Raw genomic sequence first — 18258 nt, 5'->3', positions numbered from 1 at the left:
AGTGCTCTCCTTCCACTCATGAAGTAAGCTGAGTTGAGGAAGAGTATAAAGTAATTTGCCAATGTCAAAGGAGTCAGATGCACATCTTGGAAAACGGTCTTAATAGGTTACACTGAAAAGGAGAATTACAGAAATTACCAACCACTCATTCATATTGCAGCTTTTCTACTGCAGGGATAAATGGGCTCTGTCACGGGAGTCTATTTCAATAGGAAACACAAATATAAATAGCAGAGGATTGGAATAAAGAATGGTCACAATACCCATATCAATTCCAGGCACACATAAAGCATAGAAACTAGAGAATTTATATCACCATGGATGGTAGAGTAGGCTTGCTTATTTCAACAGAGCTGGTGACAATAATTTATTCAACAAGAAATTATTCTGAGTTCAGAATATCCATGCCTTAATTTTACATATAAAATAATTTGTATTGATATTCATATAATATTTAGTGTAACTCAATATTTGTGATAGAGTTAGAATTAAGAACCTAGTTTAACCATGAGCTCTTCATGGGAGTCTGTAAAGAATGAAAGTAACCCATCTATTAAATAGAAAATTTTATTTATGACTGATTTATTTGTGTCTGATTATATGCAGAATCATCGTCAGCACAGTAACAAGTGACATTGTGTTTGGATTTCCCCAAAAGCATTTGCCTCTTTTTGGGGGAAAATTTATGGATTTTTTATTTTCATGCCTATGACTTGTGTATGTGCCACTAATAAGTTCAGTGCCCTGGCCCTCAGCTAAAACATAAATTAAACACACCAACATCTTTACTTCACTTCAACCTAGAGAGGTCACACTCATTCAATTTCAAAAAAAGTTCCAAAGAAGCTGATTTTTGTGGCTAGTTTAATGTATTACAATTAAAACAACTGCTTTAGTAGATCTCAGGAATATTTCAAAATATGACTTTTTTTGAATGGTCACAATATCCTTGCATCTCACTGACAAAAGAATATGAGTCAGATCCTATAAAGCATCAGCAAAAGTTTATGTAAATAAGACCTCTCTGAAATTCAAACCATAAAGTCTATATTTAATAATCATGCACAACTACAGTGTATGTAAGAGAGGGAGGAAAGACTAGAAATAAGGAGTTGTTAAGTTTATAAAGATAAAAACACAGATATTAACCTATCCATAACAGCCTAGTTTTCAGTGCTGTCTCCTTGGAATGCTTTCCATGAAACCACTGATATTAATAATATAAAACTCCACAACAAAAACTCACCCATTTTATACCTTTTTTAAAAATCATATCTCATTTTTATTCAAGACAGTGTAATCTAGTAACTTGCCCTTCCTCTGACTAACAGAAAATATGTAAAAGACTTTACAAATTAAACACCAAAGGAATAATCCAGCCAAGAGTCAGAAAATTGGGCTGAGCAGACAGTAGTCAATGTTCTGTGTAATGTTATTTTATGTTACGTGTCCTTTTCTTTTCATCTTTCACCTCCCCCCTCAGCTCCACTTTTGAGATACACTGGTTCGATGCCTGCTTGCATGCAACTCCCTTTTTGATGTCATGCCTTTTTATCATTAATCTGAATTTCCCATTTGAAGAAAACAATGGAAATATTTTTCTTATGGGGTTGACCTTATTCCATAGAAGATAATCTCCTGTTACATCCATGTTCTTGCAAATGCTTAATCCTCATTTTTATTTTTTTTCTTCTTAATTTGTTTATATAGATGATTAGTCTGTATGCAAGCCTGGTGCCCACAGAAGTCACAAGACTGTGTCTGATGCCTTGAAAACTGTACTCACAATGATGAGCTTCCATATGGATGCTGGAAATTTAACACTTGCCCTCTGGAAGAGCATTCCATGCTCTGTGGGCAATATGGAAATCACACTTGTGAAGATAAAAAATGGGATGGAGATAGAAATGGCATAGGCTTAGTACAAGGAGACAAGGATGGATGAATTCCCATTCTTCTGCATGCTGACCTCCAGTTGAACCAGCACCATTTGTTGAAAAGGCTATCTTTTTTCCATTGGATGTTTTCTGCCCCTTTATCAAGGATCAAGTGGCCATAGGTGTGTGGGTTCATTTCTGGATCTTCAATCCTGTTCCATTGATCCAGGAGAATACAAAAGCAAATAATGAGGAAACACAAAAAACACTTAAAGAAATACAGGAGAACTTTGGTCAACAGACTGAGATCATGAAAGAGGAAACACAAAAATCTCTTAAAGAATTACAGGAAAGCACAAACAAACAAGTGAAGGAGCTAAGCAAAACCATCCAGGATCTAAAATCAGAAGTAGAAACAACTAAGAAAACTCAAAGGGAGACAACTTTGGAGATAGAAAGCCTTGGGAAGAAATCAGTAGACATCGATGCAAATATCAACAACAGAATGCAAGAGATAGAAGAAAGAATCTCAGATGCTGAAGATACCATAGAAACCATGGACTCAACAGTTAAAGAAAATGCAAAATGCAAAAAGCTTGTAACCCAAAATATCCAGGAAATCCAGGACACAATGAGAAGACCAAACCTAAGGATTATAGGCTTAGATGAGAGTGAAGATTTACAACTTAAAGGGCCAGCAAATATCTTCAATAAAATTATGGAAGAAAACTTCCCTAACCTAAAGAGAGAGATACCCATGAATATACAAGAAGCCTACAGAACTCCAAACAGACTGGACCAGAACAGAAATACTTCCTGTCACATAATAATCAAAACACCAAATGTACTAAACAAAGAAAGAATATTAAAGGCAGTAAGAGAAAAAGGCCAAGTAACATATAAAGGAAGACCTATCAGAATCACAGCAGACTTTTCACCTTCTATCTATGAAGGATAGAAGATCCTGGGCTGATCTCATGCAGACTCTAAGAGAACACAAATGCCAGGCAAAACTACTATATCCAGCAAAAATCTCAATCACGGTAGATGGAGAAACTAAGATTTTCCATGACAAAACCAAGTTTACCCAATATCTATCCACAAACCCAGCCCTACAAAGGATAATAGGAGGAAAACACCAATACAAGGAGGGAAACTTCACCCTGGAAAAAGCAAGATAGTAACCTTTCCTCAAACCCAAAAGAAGTTAACCAATCAAATTTAAAAAATAATGTCAAAAATGACAGGAAGTAACAATCACTATTCCTTAATATCTCTTAACATCAATGGACTCAATGCCCCAATAAAAAGACATAGACTAACTGACTGGATACGTAAACAGGACCCTACATTTTGCTGCTTACAGGAAACACACCTAAGGGTCAAAGACAAACACTACCTTAGAATAAAAGGCTGGAAGACAATTTTACAAGCAAATGGTCTCAGGAAACAAGCTGGAGTAGCCATTTTAATATCAGATAAAATTGACTTTAAACCCAAAGTCATCAAAAGAGACTCTGAGAGACACTTCTTGCTGGTCAAAGGAAAAATACAACAAGAAGAACTCTCAATCCTGAACATCTACGCTCCAAATGCAAGGGCACCCTCTTTTGTAAAAGAAACTTTATTAAAGCTCAAAGCATACATTGCACCTAATGCAATAATTGTGGGTGACTTCAACACTGCACTTTCCTCAATGGACTGATCAAGAATACAGAAACTAAACAGGGACATAATGAAACTAATTGAAGCTTTGGACTATTAAATTAGATTTAATAGATATATATAGAACATTCTATCCTAAAGCAAAAGAGTATACCTTTTTCTCAGCACCTCGTGGTACCTTCTACAAAATCGACCATATAATTGGTCACAAGACAGACCTCAACAAATATAAGAAAATCGAACTAATCCCGTGCCTCCTATCAGATCACTATGGAGTAAAAGTGGTCTTCAATAGCAACAAAAACAACAGAAAATCCACATACACGTGGAAAATGAACAATATTCTAATCAATGATACCTTGGTCAAGGAAGAAATAAAGAAAGAAATTAAAGACTTTTCAGAACACAATGAAAATGAAGACACAACATACCCAAATCTATGGGACACAATGAAAGCAGTGCTAAGAGGAAAACTCATAGCCCTGAGTGCCTCCAGAAAGAAAATGGAGAGAGCATACACTACCAGCTTAAAGACACATCTGAAAGCCCTGGAACACGAAGAAGTTACTTCACCCAGGAGGAGTAGAAGACAGGAAATCATCAAACTTAGGGCCGAAATCAATCAAGTAGAAACAGAGAGAACCATACAAAGAATCAACAAAACCAGGAGCTGGTTCTTCGAGAAAATCAACAAGATAGATAAACCCGTAGCCAGACTAACCAAAGGAATCAGAGACAGTATCCAGATTAAGAAACTTAGAAATGAAAAGGGAGATATAACAACAGAAACTGAGGAAATTCAAAAAATCATTAGATCCTACCACAAAAGCCTATACTTAACACAACTAGAGAATCTGGAGGAAATGGACAGTTTCCTAGACAGATATCCGACACCAAAACTAAATCAGGATCAAATAGATCAACTAAACAGTCCCATAACACCTGAAGAAATAAAAAGGGTCATTGAAAGTCTCCCAACCAAAAAAAGCACAGTACCAGATGGCTTCAGTGCAGAGTTCTATCAGACCTTCAGAGAAGATCTAACACCAATACTCTTCAAACTATTCCACAAAATAGAAACAGAAGGAACTCTACCCAACTCGTTCTATGAAGCCACAATTAAGCTGACACCAAAACCACACAAAGATCCAATAAAGAAAGAGAACTTCAGGCCAATTTCTCTTATGAATATTGATGCAAAAATACTTAATAAAATTCTTGCCAACTGAATCCAAGAACACATCAAAACGATCATTCACCATGATCAAGTAGGCTTCATCCCAGGGATGCAGGGATGGTTCAATATAAGGAAATCCATCAATGCTATCCACTACATAAACAAACTCAAAGAAAAAAAACATATGATCGTCTCATTAGATGCAGAAAAAGCACTTGACAAATCCAGCATCCTTTCATGCTAAAAGTATTGGAAAGAACAGGAATTCAAGGCCCATACCTAAATATCGTTAAAGCAATATACAGCAAACCGGTAGCCAACATCAAACTAAATGAAGAAAAACTTGAAGCATTCCCACTAAAATCAGGGACTAGACAAGGCTGTCCTCTCTCTCCATATCTTTTCAATATAGTACTTGAAGTTCTAGCTAGAGCAATTAGACAACATAAGGAGGTCAAGGGGATACAAAATGGAAAGCAAGAAGTCAAATTATCATTATTTGCAGATGACATGATAGTCTATGTAAGTGACCCAAAAACCTCCACCAGAGAACTCCTACAGCTGATAAACAACTTCGGCAAAGTGGCTGGATATAAAATCAACTCAAGCAAATCAGTTGCCTTCCTATACTCAAAGGATAAGCAGGCTGAGAAAGAAGTTAGGGAAACGACACCCTTCAATATAGCCACAAACAATGTAAAGTATCTTGGTGTGACTCTAACCAAACAAGTGAAAGATCTATATGACAGGAACGTCACGTCTCTGAAGAAGGAAATCAAAGAAGACATCAGAAAATGTAAAAATCTGCCATGCTCGTGGATTGGCAGGATTAATATAGTTAAAATGGCCATCTTGCCAAAAGCGATCTACAGATTCAATGCAATCGCCATCAAAATCCCAACTCAGTTCTTCACAGAGTTAGAAAAAACAATTCTAAAATTCATCTGGAATAAAAAGAAACCCAAGATAGCTAAAACTATTCTCAACAACAAAAGAAATTCTGGGGGAATCAGTATCCCTGACTTCAAGCAATACTACAGAGCAATAGTGTTAAAAACTGCATGGTATTGGCACAGTGACAGACAAGTGGACCAATGGAATAGAATTGAAGATCCAGAAATGAATCCACACACCTATGGTCACTTGATCTTCGACAAAGGAGCCAAAAACATTCAGTGGAAAAAAGATAGCCTTTTCAACAAATGGTGCTGGATCAATTGGAGGTCAGCATGCAGAAGAATGTGAGTTGAACCATTCTTATCTTCATGTACTAAACTTCACTCCAAGTGGATCATGGACCTCCATGTAAAACCAGACACACTGAAACTAATAGAAAAGAAACTGGGGAAGACCCTTGAGGACATGGGCACAGGGGAAAAGTTCCGGAACAGATCACCAATAGCTTATGCTTTAAGAACAAGAATTGACAAATGGGACCTCATAAAATTACAAAGTTTCTGTAAGGCAAAGCACACTGTTAAAAGGACAAAACGACAACCATCAAATTGGGAAAGGATATTCACCAACCCCACATCTGATAGAGGGCTAATATCCAATATATACAAAGAACTCAAGAAGTTAGACCCCCAGGGAACCAAATAACCCTATTTAAAATGGGGTACAGATCTTAACAAAGAATTTTCACCTGAAGAAATTCGGATGGCCGAGAGGCACCTTAAGAAGTGATCAACATCATTAGTCATTAGGGAAATGCAGATCAAAACAACCATGAGATTTCACCTTACACCAGTCAGAATGGCTAAAGTCAAAAACTCAGGAGACAGCAAGTGTTGGCGAGGATGTGGAGAAAGAGGAACACTCCTCCACTGCTGGTGGAGCTGCAAGATGGTACAACCACTGTGGTAATCAGTCTGGAGGTTCCTCAGAAAACTGGACATGAGACTTCCAGAGCACCCTGCTATACCTCTCCTGGGCATATACCCAAAGGATTCCCCAGCATGCAATAAAGACACATGCTCCATTATGTTCATAGCAGCCTTATTTATAATATCCAGAAGCTGGAAAGAACCCAGATGCCCCTCAAAGGAGGAATGGATACAGAAAATGTGGTATATTTACACAATGGAATACTACTCAGCAATTAGAAACAACGAATTCACAAAATTTTTAAGCAAATGGTTTGATCTGGAAAATATCATCCTAAGTGAGGAAACCCAATCACAAAAGAATACACATGGAATGCAATCTCTGATAAGTGGATATTAATTAGCCTAGAAGCCCTGAATACTCAAGGAACAAATTGCATAACAAATGACTCCCATGAAGAAGTATGGAGAGGGTCCTGATCCTGGAAAGGATTGATCTAGCATGGGAAGGGAATATAAGGACAGAGAAAAAGGAGGGAGGTGATTGGAGAAGGGATGGAGAGGAGAAGGTTTATGGGACATATGGGGAGGGGGGATCGGGAAAGGGGAAATCATTTGGAATGTAAACAAAGAATATAGAAACTAAAAATATTAAAAAAAAAAAGAAAACAAAATGCTCAACTTCATTAGTCATTAGGGAAATACAGATCAAAACAACCCTGAGATTTCACCTTACTCCAGTCTGAATGGCTAAGATTAAAAATTCAGGAGACAGCAGATGTTGGTGAGGATGTGGAGAAAGAGGAATACTCCTCTACTGCTGGTGGGGTTGCAAATTGGTACAGCCACTCTGGAAATCAGTCTGGTGGTTCCTTCGAAAACTGGGCACCTCTCTTCCCGAAGATCCTGCTATACCCCTCCTGGGCATATACCCAGAAGATTCCCCAGCATGTAATAAGGATACATGCTTCACTATGTTCATAGCAGCCCTATTTATAATTGCCAGAAGCTGGAAAGAAACTAGATATCCCTCAACAGAAGAGTGGATGCAAAAAATGTGGTATATATACACAATGGAGTTCTATTCAGCCATTAGAAACAATGAATTCATGAAATTCTTACGCAAATGGATGGAACTGGAGAACATCATACTACGTGAGGTAACCCAGACTCAAAAGATGAATCATGGTATGCACTCACTAATAAGTGGGTGTTAACCTAGAAAACTGGAATACCCAAAGCATAATACACACATCAAATGAGGTACAAGAAGAACGGTGGAGTGGCCCCTTGTTCTGGAAAGACTCAGTGAAGCAGTATAGGGCAAAACCAGAACAGGGAAGTGGGAAGGGTTAGGTGGGAAAACAGGGGGAGGGAAAGGGGCTGATGGGACTTTCCGGGAGTGGGGGTCTAGAAAAGGGGAAATCATTTGCAATGTAAATAAAAAAAATTATCGGAAAAAAAAAGAAATGGCATAGGCATTATTCATGAGTATAATATAAACACATTATCAAACCCATTCTCTACTCTCTCTCCTCCAACTATGCATATATACCCCACATTTTTTTCTGGATTTTATGGATCCTTTTTAACCAAATGTGTCCTCTTTGTATTGTCAATATTCACATGGATTCGGGCCTGAATAAAATGTCTTCTGAATGAGATAGAACCACAGCACATATGAGCTCACAGTTCAGTGGTATGACTACATGCACAAGATCAAGCCACCCAAAATCTTAGCGTGTTTGAGGGAGGTACTTACAAAATCTTATCCTTGGTTGAAGAACTTTTGCTAGGTGATTGCTGCTGGTGAAGGAGAATTTCCTAACCATGTACTTTCTGATGAATAATGATTGTGAATATTTTCCATAAATTTTTACCACTTATAGATTGTCACTTAAAATTGGTCTTTTGTCCTTTTTGAGAATTGTTTCTTTAATAAAACTATCCAGCAGGAAGACAGATATCCACCCAGTAGCCAGCATGGAAGAGGAAGCCTGTATAAGTGAGACCTGCTCTGCAGATCAGAGGATCCTGTCTGGAGGCCTCTGGCAGGAGCCTTCCGGTTTCTACCTCTGGATCAGCAGCATCCCTTGCCACAGCACACCATCTGCAAGTGGCTCAGGAAGTCAGCTATACAACCAACTGTAGAGAGGAGACAGCCAGCACAGACTGCATCCAGAGTTGATTAGGGCCACTGAGATATATACCCAAATACAACTACAAGAGAGTGCATCTCAGCTACCATCTTTGCTCTTTTGACTGTGTAACAGATTGGTAGACAGGGATCACCAAAGTAGAGGATCACTTGGTACACACTCCACCAGGACAACACCTGTACCCAGGAACTCATTAGCACCACAGCAATTTGTGCCAGGGGAAAGCAGGTTACCCAGGGTTGCTGAGATAGGCCTGCAGGTACACAGGAGAGGCAAGCACCAGCCAGTGACAGCAGGACCAACTAACACCAGAGATAACCAGATGGCAAAAGACAAACATAGGAACATTGCTAATGGTAATCAAGGCAATATGGCATCATCCATACCCAATTTTCCCACAGCAACAAGTCCTGGATACCCCAATACACCAGGAAAGCAAGATTTGGATTTAAAATCACAGGTCATGATGCTTATGGAGGGCTTCATGGAGGGCTTCAAGAAGGAGATACATAACTCCCTTAAAGAAATATAGGAGAACACAAGTAAACAGAAGAAGCCCTTGAAGAACTAAGGGAAAACACAACAAAACAGGTGAAGGACTTAAACAAAGTTATCCAGGATCTAAAGAAGGAGATACAAACAATAAATAAATCATAAAGGGAAACAACTCGATACATAGGAAACCTAGGAAAGAAGTCAGGAGTCATGGAATCAAGCATCAACAACAGAATACAAAAGATAGAAGAGAGAATCTCAGATGCAGAAGATACCATAGAAAGCATTGATACAACAGTCTAAAAAAATTAAAAATGTGAAAAGCCCCTGACCCAAAAGATCCAGGACAAAATGAGAAGACCAAAGCTAAAGATTATAAGTATAGAAGAGAGTGAAGATTTCCAACTTAAAGGGCCAGCAAATATCTTCAACAAAATTGTGGAAGAAAACTTCCCTAACCTAAAGAGAGAGATGCCCATGAATATACAAGAAGCCTACAGAACTCCAAACAGACTGGACCAGAACAGAAATACTTCACATAATAATCAAAACCCCAAATGTACTAAACAGAGAAAGAATGCTTAAGGCAGTAAGAGCAAAAGGGCAAGTAACATATAAAGGAAGACCTATCAGAATTACACTGGACTTCTCGCCAGAGACTGTGAAAGCCAGAAGAGCCTGGGCTGATGTCATGCAGATGCTAAGGGAACACAAATGCCAACACAAACTGCTATATCCAGCAAATCTCTCAATTACCATAGATGGAGAAATCAAGGTATTTTATGACAAAAAAAATTACACAGTATCTTTCCACAAACCCAGCCTTTCAAAGGAAAATGAATGGAAAACACCAACAAAAGGAGGGAAACTACACATTACAAAAAGCAAGAAATTAATCTTCTTTCAACAAATCAAAAAAAGATAACCACACAGACACAAAAATTACATCAAAAATAGCAGTTAGCAACAATCACTATTCCTTAATATCTCTTAGCATCAATGAACTCAATTCCCCAATAAAAAGACATATACTAACAGACTGGATTTGTGAACAAGACCCAACATTTTGCTGCATACAGTAAACACATCTCAGGGTCAAAGACAAACACTAACTCAGAATAAAAGGCTGGAAAAGAGTTTTCCAAGCAAATGGAACCATGAACCAAGCTGGAGTAGCCATTCTAATAGCCAATAAAAAAGACTTTCAACCAAGTCATCAAAAAAGACAGAGAAGGACACTTTATATTCATCAAGGGAAAAAATCTACCAGGAAGAACTTTCAATTTTGAATATCTATGCCCCAAATACAAGGGTACCCTCATTCATAAAGGAAACTTTAGTAAAGCTTAAAACACATCGTATCCCACACAGTAGTTGGGGGTGAATTCAACACCCCATTCTCCTCAATGGACAGATCATGGAAATACAAATTAAACAGAGACACAGTAAAACTAACAGAAGTTTTGGACCAAATGGATTTAATAGATATCTATAGAACATTTTATCCTAAATCAAAAGAATATACCTTCCTCTCAGCACTTCATGGTAACTTCTCCACAAGTGACCATATAATTGGCCACAAAATAGACCTCAACAGATATTAGAAGATTGAACTAATTCCATCCCTCCTATCAGATCTCTATGGAGTAAGGGTGGCATTCAATAGCAAGAAAACAACAGAATGCCCACATACACATGGAAGCTGAACAATGTTCTACTCAATGATAACTTGGTCAAGGAAGAAATTAAGAAAAAAATAAAAACCTTTTTAGAATTTAATAAAACTGAAGGCACCACATACCCAAAATTATGGGAGACAATGAAAGTAGTGCTAAGAGGAAAACTCATAGCTCTGAGTGCCTCCAAAAAGAAGCTGGAGAGAGCATACACTAGCACCTTAACAGCACACCTGAAAGCTTTAGAAGAGAAAGAAGCTAAAACACCCAAGAGGAGTAGAAGGCAGGAAATCATCAAACTCGGAGCTTAAATCAGTCAAGTTGAAACAAAAAGAACATACAAAGAATCAACAAAACCAGGAGCTGGTTCTTTGAGAAAATCAACAAGATAGATAAAGGTCAACCATACTAACCATAGGGCACAGAGACAGTACCCAAATTAACAAAATCAGAAATGAAAAGGGAGAAATAACAACAGAAGTTGAGGAAATTCAAAAAATTATCATATCCTACTACAAAAGCCTATACTCAACACAACTGGAAAATCTGGATGAAATAGACAAATTCCTAGACTGATAATAACTACCAAAATTTAATCAGCATCAGATAGAACATCTAAACAGTCCCATAACCCCTAAAGAACTAGAAGTATTCAATGACAGTCTCCCAACCAAAGAAAGCACAGGACAGGATGGGTTTAGAGCAGAATTCTACCAGACCTTCAAAGAAGACGTAATACCAATACTCTTCAAACTATTCCACAAAATAGAAACAGGAGGAACATTACCCAATTCGTTATATGAAGCCACAATTTCTCTGACGCCAAAACCACAAAAAGATCCAACAAAAAAGAGAACCTTAGACCAATTTCCCTTATGAATATCGATGCAAAAATACTCAATAAAATTCTTGCCAACCAAATCCAAGAACACATCAAAACGATCATTCATCATGATCAAGTAGGCTTCATCTCAGAGATGCAGGGATGCCTTAATATATGGAAGTCCATCAATATAATCCACTACATAAACAAACTCAAAAAAAAAAACCACATGGTCATTTAATTAGATGCTGAAAAAGCTTTTGACAAAATTCAACATCCTTTCATTTTAAAGTCTTAGAAAAAACAGGAATTCAAGGTCCATACCTAACCATAATAAAAGCAATATACAGAAAACCACTAGCCAACATCAAACTAAATGGAGAGAAACTTGAAGCAACCCACTAAAATCAAGGACTAGACAAGGCTGCCTCTCTCTCCATATTTATTCAATATAGTACTTGAAGTTCTAGCTAGAGCAATTAGGCAACATAAGGAGGTCAAAGGGATACAAACTGGAAAGGAAGAGATCAAATTATCACTATTTGCAGATGATGATAATATACTTAAGTGACCCAAAAAGCTCCACCAGAGAATTCCTACAGCTGATAAACAACTTCAGCAAAGTGGCTGGATATAAAATTGACTCAAGCAAATCAGTAGCCCTCCTATACTCAAAGGGTAATCAGGCTGAGAAAGAAATCAGGCAAAAGACTTTCGGGTGGTGGAGAAACATCTTAAAAAACGCTCAACTTCATTAGTCATTAGGGAAATGCAAATCAAAGCAACACTGAGATTTCACCTTACACCAGTCAGAATATCTAAGATTAAAAATTCAGGAGACAGCAGGTGTTGGCAAGGATGTGGAGAAAGAGGAACACTCCTCCACTGCTGGTGGGGTTGCAAATTGCTACAACCACTCTGGAAATCAGTCTGGTGGTTCCTCCAAAAACTGGGCACCTCACTTCCAGAAGATCCTGCTATACCACTCCTGGGAATATACCCAAAAGATTCCCCAGCATGTAATAAGGATACATGTTCTACTATGTTCATAGCAGCCCTATTTATAATTGTCAGAAGTTGGAAAGAACCCAGGTATCCCTCAACAGAAGAGTGGATGCAAAAAATGTAGTATATCTACACAATGGAGTACTATTCAGCCATTAGAAACAATGAATTCATGAAATTCTTAGGCAAATGGATGGAGCTGGAGAACATCATACTAAATGAGGTAACCCAGACTCAAAAGATGAATCATGGTATGCACTCACTAATAAGTGGATATTAACCTAGAAAACTGGAATACCCAAAACATAATCCACACATCAAATGAGGTACAAGAAGAACGGAGGAGTGGCCCCTTTTTCTGGAAAGACTCAGAGAAGCAGTATAGAATAAAATCAGAACAGGGAAGTGGGAAGGGTTGGGTGGGAAAACAGGGGGAGGGAAGGGGACTGATGGGACTTTTGGGGAGTGGGGGTCCAGAAAAGGGTAAATCATTTGAAATGTAAATAAATATATCAATAAATTAAAAAAAATGGTCAAAAAAATAAGAAAAAGAAAAGAAAAGACACCATTCACAATAGACACAAACAATATAAAGAATCTTGGTGTGACTCTAACCAAACAAGTGAAAGATATGTATGACAGGAACTTCAAGTCTTTGATGAAATAAATTGAAGAAGACCTCAGAAGATGGAAAAATCCTCTATGAACTTGGATTGGCAGGATTAATATAGTAAAAATGGCCATTCTGCCTAAAGCAATATACAGATTCAATGCAATCTCCATCAAAACCCCAACTCAGTTTTTCATAGAGTTAGAAAGAGCAATTCTCAAATTCATCTGGAATAACAACAACAAAAAAGGATAGCTAAAACTCTCCTCAATAGTAAAAGAACTGGGGGAATCAGTATACCCAACCTCAAGCAGTACTACAGAGAAATTCTGTTAAAAACTGCAGGGTATTGGTACAGTGACAGACACGTAGCTCAATGGAATAGAATTGAAGACCAAGAAATGAACCCACACACCTATGGTCACTTGATCTTTGACAAAGGAGCTACAACTATCCAGGGGACAAAAGATAGCCTTTTCAACAAGTGGTGCTGGTTCAACTGGAAGTCAGCATGCAGAAGAATGCAAGTTGATCCATTCTTATCTCCTTGTACTAAGCTCATCTCCAAGTAGATCAAGGACTTCCACATAAAACCAGAAACACTGAAACTAATAGAAAAGAAACTGGGGAAGAGCCTTGAGGACATGGGTACAGGGGAAAAGTTCCTGGACAGAGCACTAATAGCTTATGCTCTAAGATCAAGAATTGACAAATGGGACCTCATAAAATTACTGAGTTTCTGTAAGGCAAAGGACATTGTCAAAGAACAAAATGGCAACCAACAAATTGGGAAAGGATATTCACCAACCCTACATCTGATAGAGGGCTAATATCCAATATATACAAAGAACTCAAGAAGTTAGACCCCAAGGAACCAAATAACCCTATTAAAAAATGGGGGTACAGATCTAAACAAAGAATTTTCTCCTGAAGATATTTGGATGGCTGAGAGTCACCTTAAGAAGTGCTCAACATCATTAGTCATTAGGGAAATGCAAATCAAAACAACACTGAGATTTCACCTTACACCAGTCAGAATGGCTAAGGTCAAAAACTCAGGAGATAGCAGGTATTGGCAAGGATGTGGAGAAAGAGGAACACTCCTCCACTGCTGGTGGGGCTGTAAGATGGTACAACCACTTTGGAAATCGGTCTGTCGGTTCCTCAAAAAACTGGACATGACACTTCTGGAGGACCCTGCTATACCTCTCCTGGGCATATACCCAAAGGATTCCCCACATGCAATAAAGACACATGCTCCATTATGTTCATAGCAGCCTTATTTGTAATAGCCAGAAACTGGAAAGAACCCAGATGTCTCTCAAAGGAGGAATTGATACAGAAAATGTGGTATATTTACACAATGGAATACTACTCAGCAATTAGAAACAATGAATTCACAAAATTTTTAGGTTGGATCTGGAAAATATCATCCTAAGTGAGGTAACACAATCACAAAAGAATACACATGGAATGCAATCTCTGAAAAGTGGATATTAATTAGCCCAGAAGCCCTGAATACTGAAGGCACAAATCGCATAACAAATGGCTCCCATGAAGAAGTTTGGAGAGAGTCCTGATCTTGGAAAGGCTTGCTCTAGCATTGGAAGGGAATATAAGGACAGAGAAAAAGGAGGGAGGTGATTGGAGAATGGGTGGAGAGAAGAAGGTTTATGGGACATTTGGGGAGGGGGGATCCGGGAAAGGGGAAATCATTTGGAATGTAAACTAATAATAAAAAAATAAAAATATTCTCTCTTACTCCTGTTTCCTGCTTGCTTCCTTCTTGCTGTCTTGGGCTCCTCTCTCTCCCCCTTCCCTTCCTCCTCTCTCCACGTGGTCATGGCAGGCCTCTACTTCTCTACTCTCTCCTTCTCTCTGCCTTTCTCTGCCTCTACTACTCTCTTAACTCCCCTCCCCATGCCCTGAATAAACTCTATATAAAAAAAGTAAATAAAAATATTTTTAAAAAATTGAAAAAAGATCTTTACCATCCCTACCACCAACAGAGGGCTTATATCCAAGATATACAAAGAACTCAAGAAGGTAGACTCCAGAGAGCCAAATAACCCCATTAAAAATGGGGTTCAGAACTAAGCAGAGAATTTTCACCTGTGGAATATCAAATGGCAGAGAAGCACCTAAAAAATGCTCAACTTCATTAGTCATTAGGGAAATGCAAATCAAAACAATCCTGAGATTCCACCTCACACCAGTGAGAATGGCTAAGATCAAAAACTCAGGTGAAAACAGGTACTGGCTAGGATGTAGAGAAAGAGGAACACTCCTCCACTGTTGGTGGGGTTGCAAGCTGGTACTACCACTCTTGAAATCAGTTTGCCTGTTCCTCAGAAAACTGGGCATGATACTACAGGAGGACCCTGCTATATTACTCCTGGGCATATACCCAGGGGATTCCCCAGCATGTAATAAGGATACATGCTCCACTATGTTCATCGCAGCCCTATTTATAATACCCAGAAGCTGGAAAGAACCCAGATGTTCCTTGACGAAGGAATGGATACAGAAAATGAGGTATATATACATTATGGAGTATTATTCAGCCATTAAAAACAATGAATTCATGAAATTCTTAGACAAATCGATGAAACTGGAGAATATCATGTAAATGAGGTAACCCAGTCACAAAAGAACACTCATGGTATGCACTCGCTGATAAGTGAATATTAGAAGCTAGAAGCTTACAATACCCAAGACACAATTCACATATCAAATAAAGCCCAAGAAAAAAGAAGGAGATGCCCCTGGTTCTGGAAAGGCTCAGTGCAGCTGTGTAGGGGAATACCAGGACAGGGAAGTGGGAAGGGGTGGACTGGGGAACATGTGAATGGAAGAGGGCTTATGGGACTTTTGGGGAGAGTGGAATCCAGGAAAGGGGAAATCATTTGAAATGTAAATAAAGAATATATTGAATAAAAAAACAATTATCCAATTATTGGTTGTGCTATTTGTTCCTGTGTTCATTAATTGGAAATATAAAATACATATTCATATATTATATATATTATATAACATATAATACACATATATTTAATTGGAAATATATATACACATATATGTTTTATTATATTAGCTTATGTTTTTAAAATTTAAAGCAATCCTAGATAGTTCCCTATGTTTTAGAAACTATAGTCACTGTGTTGTGTGGTGGGTTGATAGGAATTCCAATTAGAAACTTGTGCAATCTTTAGAGGAGAGAACTATTGAAAAGTATGAAATCACAGTAAAGCAAAAATGTAGTTACAAATTGTTCTTGGTAGCCTAATAGTCATCAAGTCCTCATGCCCAGGCATAATAAGCTATGGCAGAAGGAGTCTGATGTCTTCCTCTGATGCAGATCTTCAACTGCATTCTGCTATGGATGCTAAATTACTTTCTCCACTAAACTGAAGGATTCCATAATCAATGCTTGTGCTGTTCTCTTCAGGAAATGGTGGCAAGTATAACAGTACTAATATGATTTCAGTGTTTACCTGTGACTTCCCCCTGCCCACTGCTCTCAAGAATAGCAGCCAGCAACCTGACCACTCACCTCCTGAAGAACAAGAAGAACCGGTTTCCAGCCTTCAGGAGAGGGGCTTGGTGAACCCACGATTAAGATGTGTGAGCTTGCCTCTACATTTACTTATGCCAAACACATTTTTGATGGAATATTTCATCTAATCATTGCAATGATCCACCCAGCAGTGTGGTGTGGATTCCATTTACTTTTCATGTCTTTAAAGATGAGATGCTTCATGCCGTAATACTGTTATTAATTTGGCATTGGTCATGTAAGGATAGTCTAAGACAGTGTTTAGAGCTCACTGTAAAGGAAGAATTGTTCGTCAAGCATCCACCTGAACACACTCAGAGTGTAGTTGCAGGAATTCCTTTAGCCAAAGGTTTTTTATTTTTATTTTTTTTACAGTCTAGGAAATGCTCAGCCAAATACCTTTCTCATATTTTCTAAATCATTGGCATATTATGGTGCTTAGAATTCAAGAGTGTATTTAGCATGCTGAAACAATTTGATCATGGCTTATCTCTGAGAAATATTTAATACATTAACAAAAATATTAATAAAATATTAATAAAATATTAAAATATTTAATAAATAATAATAAATCATTACCCAAGGAAACATGATCTCTCTCTCTCTCTCTCTCTCTCTCTCTCTCTCTCTCTCTCTCTCTCTCTCTCTCTCTCTCTCTCTCTTTCTCTCTTTCTCTCTTTCACATAAAGCCTTCATACAGTTGAGATATCCATGTGCCAAGGTATGAAATATATGGGTGTAAGGCATGGAATCCACCTGAGAGTCAAACATAAATTATATTCAGAGAGTAATATACACATTTATGGAACTTTCTAAATTAGGTAACAAAGGTGTGATTGCATTTAATTAAGAACCAGCAAAGATTCTATAAAAGCTGGATATTCTGTTGATATTATTTGTCCAATCTGCTAGCTGCATGTGCAAAATTACCCTCATTTTTTGCACTCAAAATTTTGTAGAAAAGCTTGAAATTATCCACGGATTCTTTCATTTTTCGATTCTTTTCTCCTATCAACTTCCAAATCCATTTTGTGATAGCAGCTCCAATTCTTCCAAGTCACATGGGAAAGAAGAAAATTTTCTTCCTACACAGGAAGGATATAGGTCAAGGTAGCTATTTGAAAGCTTAATAATAGGAGGCCTTCAGTTCTGAGGTTTTTCAATTTTATTTATTTTCTGTTCTCAGCAATAAGGTGGTTGCAGGCTCCTGAATGTTGCATTCTTATTCCAGAGTAACTGGTGTCCGTTAGGGCTCTGATTTGAATCAGGGTTTAAGATTGAAGAACCTTTTCTCAGTCACATTTATACATATTCTTTATTTTATGATATAAAATCTTTCTACAGGTTTATGCATTAGTAATTCACAGGCAAGATAAATGCACTAATTAT

Source organism: Apodemus sylvaticus, chromosome 5, assembly GCF_947179515.1.
Source record: "Apodemus sylvaticus chromosome 5, mApoSyl1.1, whole genome shotgun sequence".
NCBI lineage: Eukaryota > Metazoa > Chordata > Mammalia > Rodentia > Muridae > Apodemus > Apodemus sylvaticus.
Note: the sequence above shows the minus strand (reverse complement) of the source record.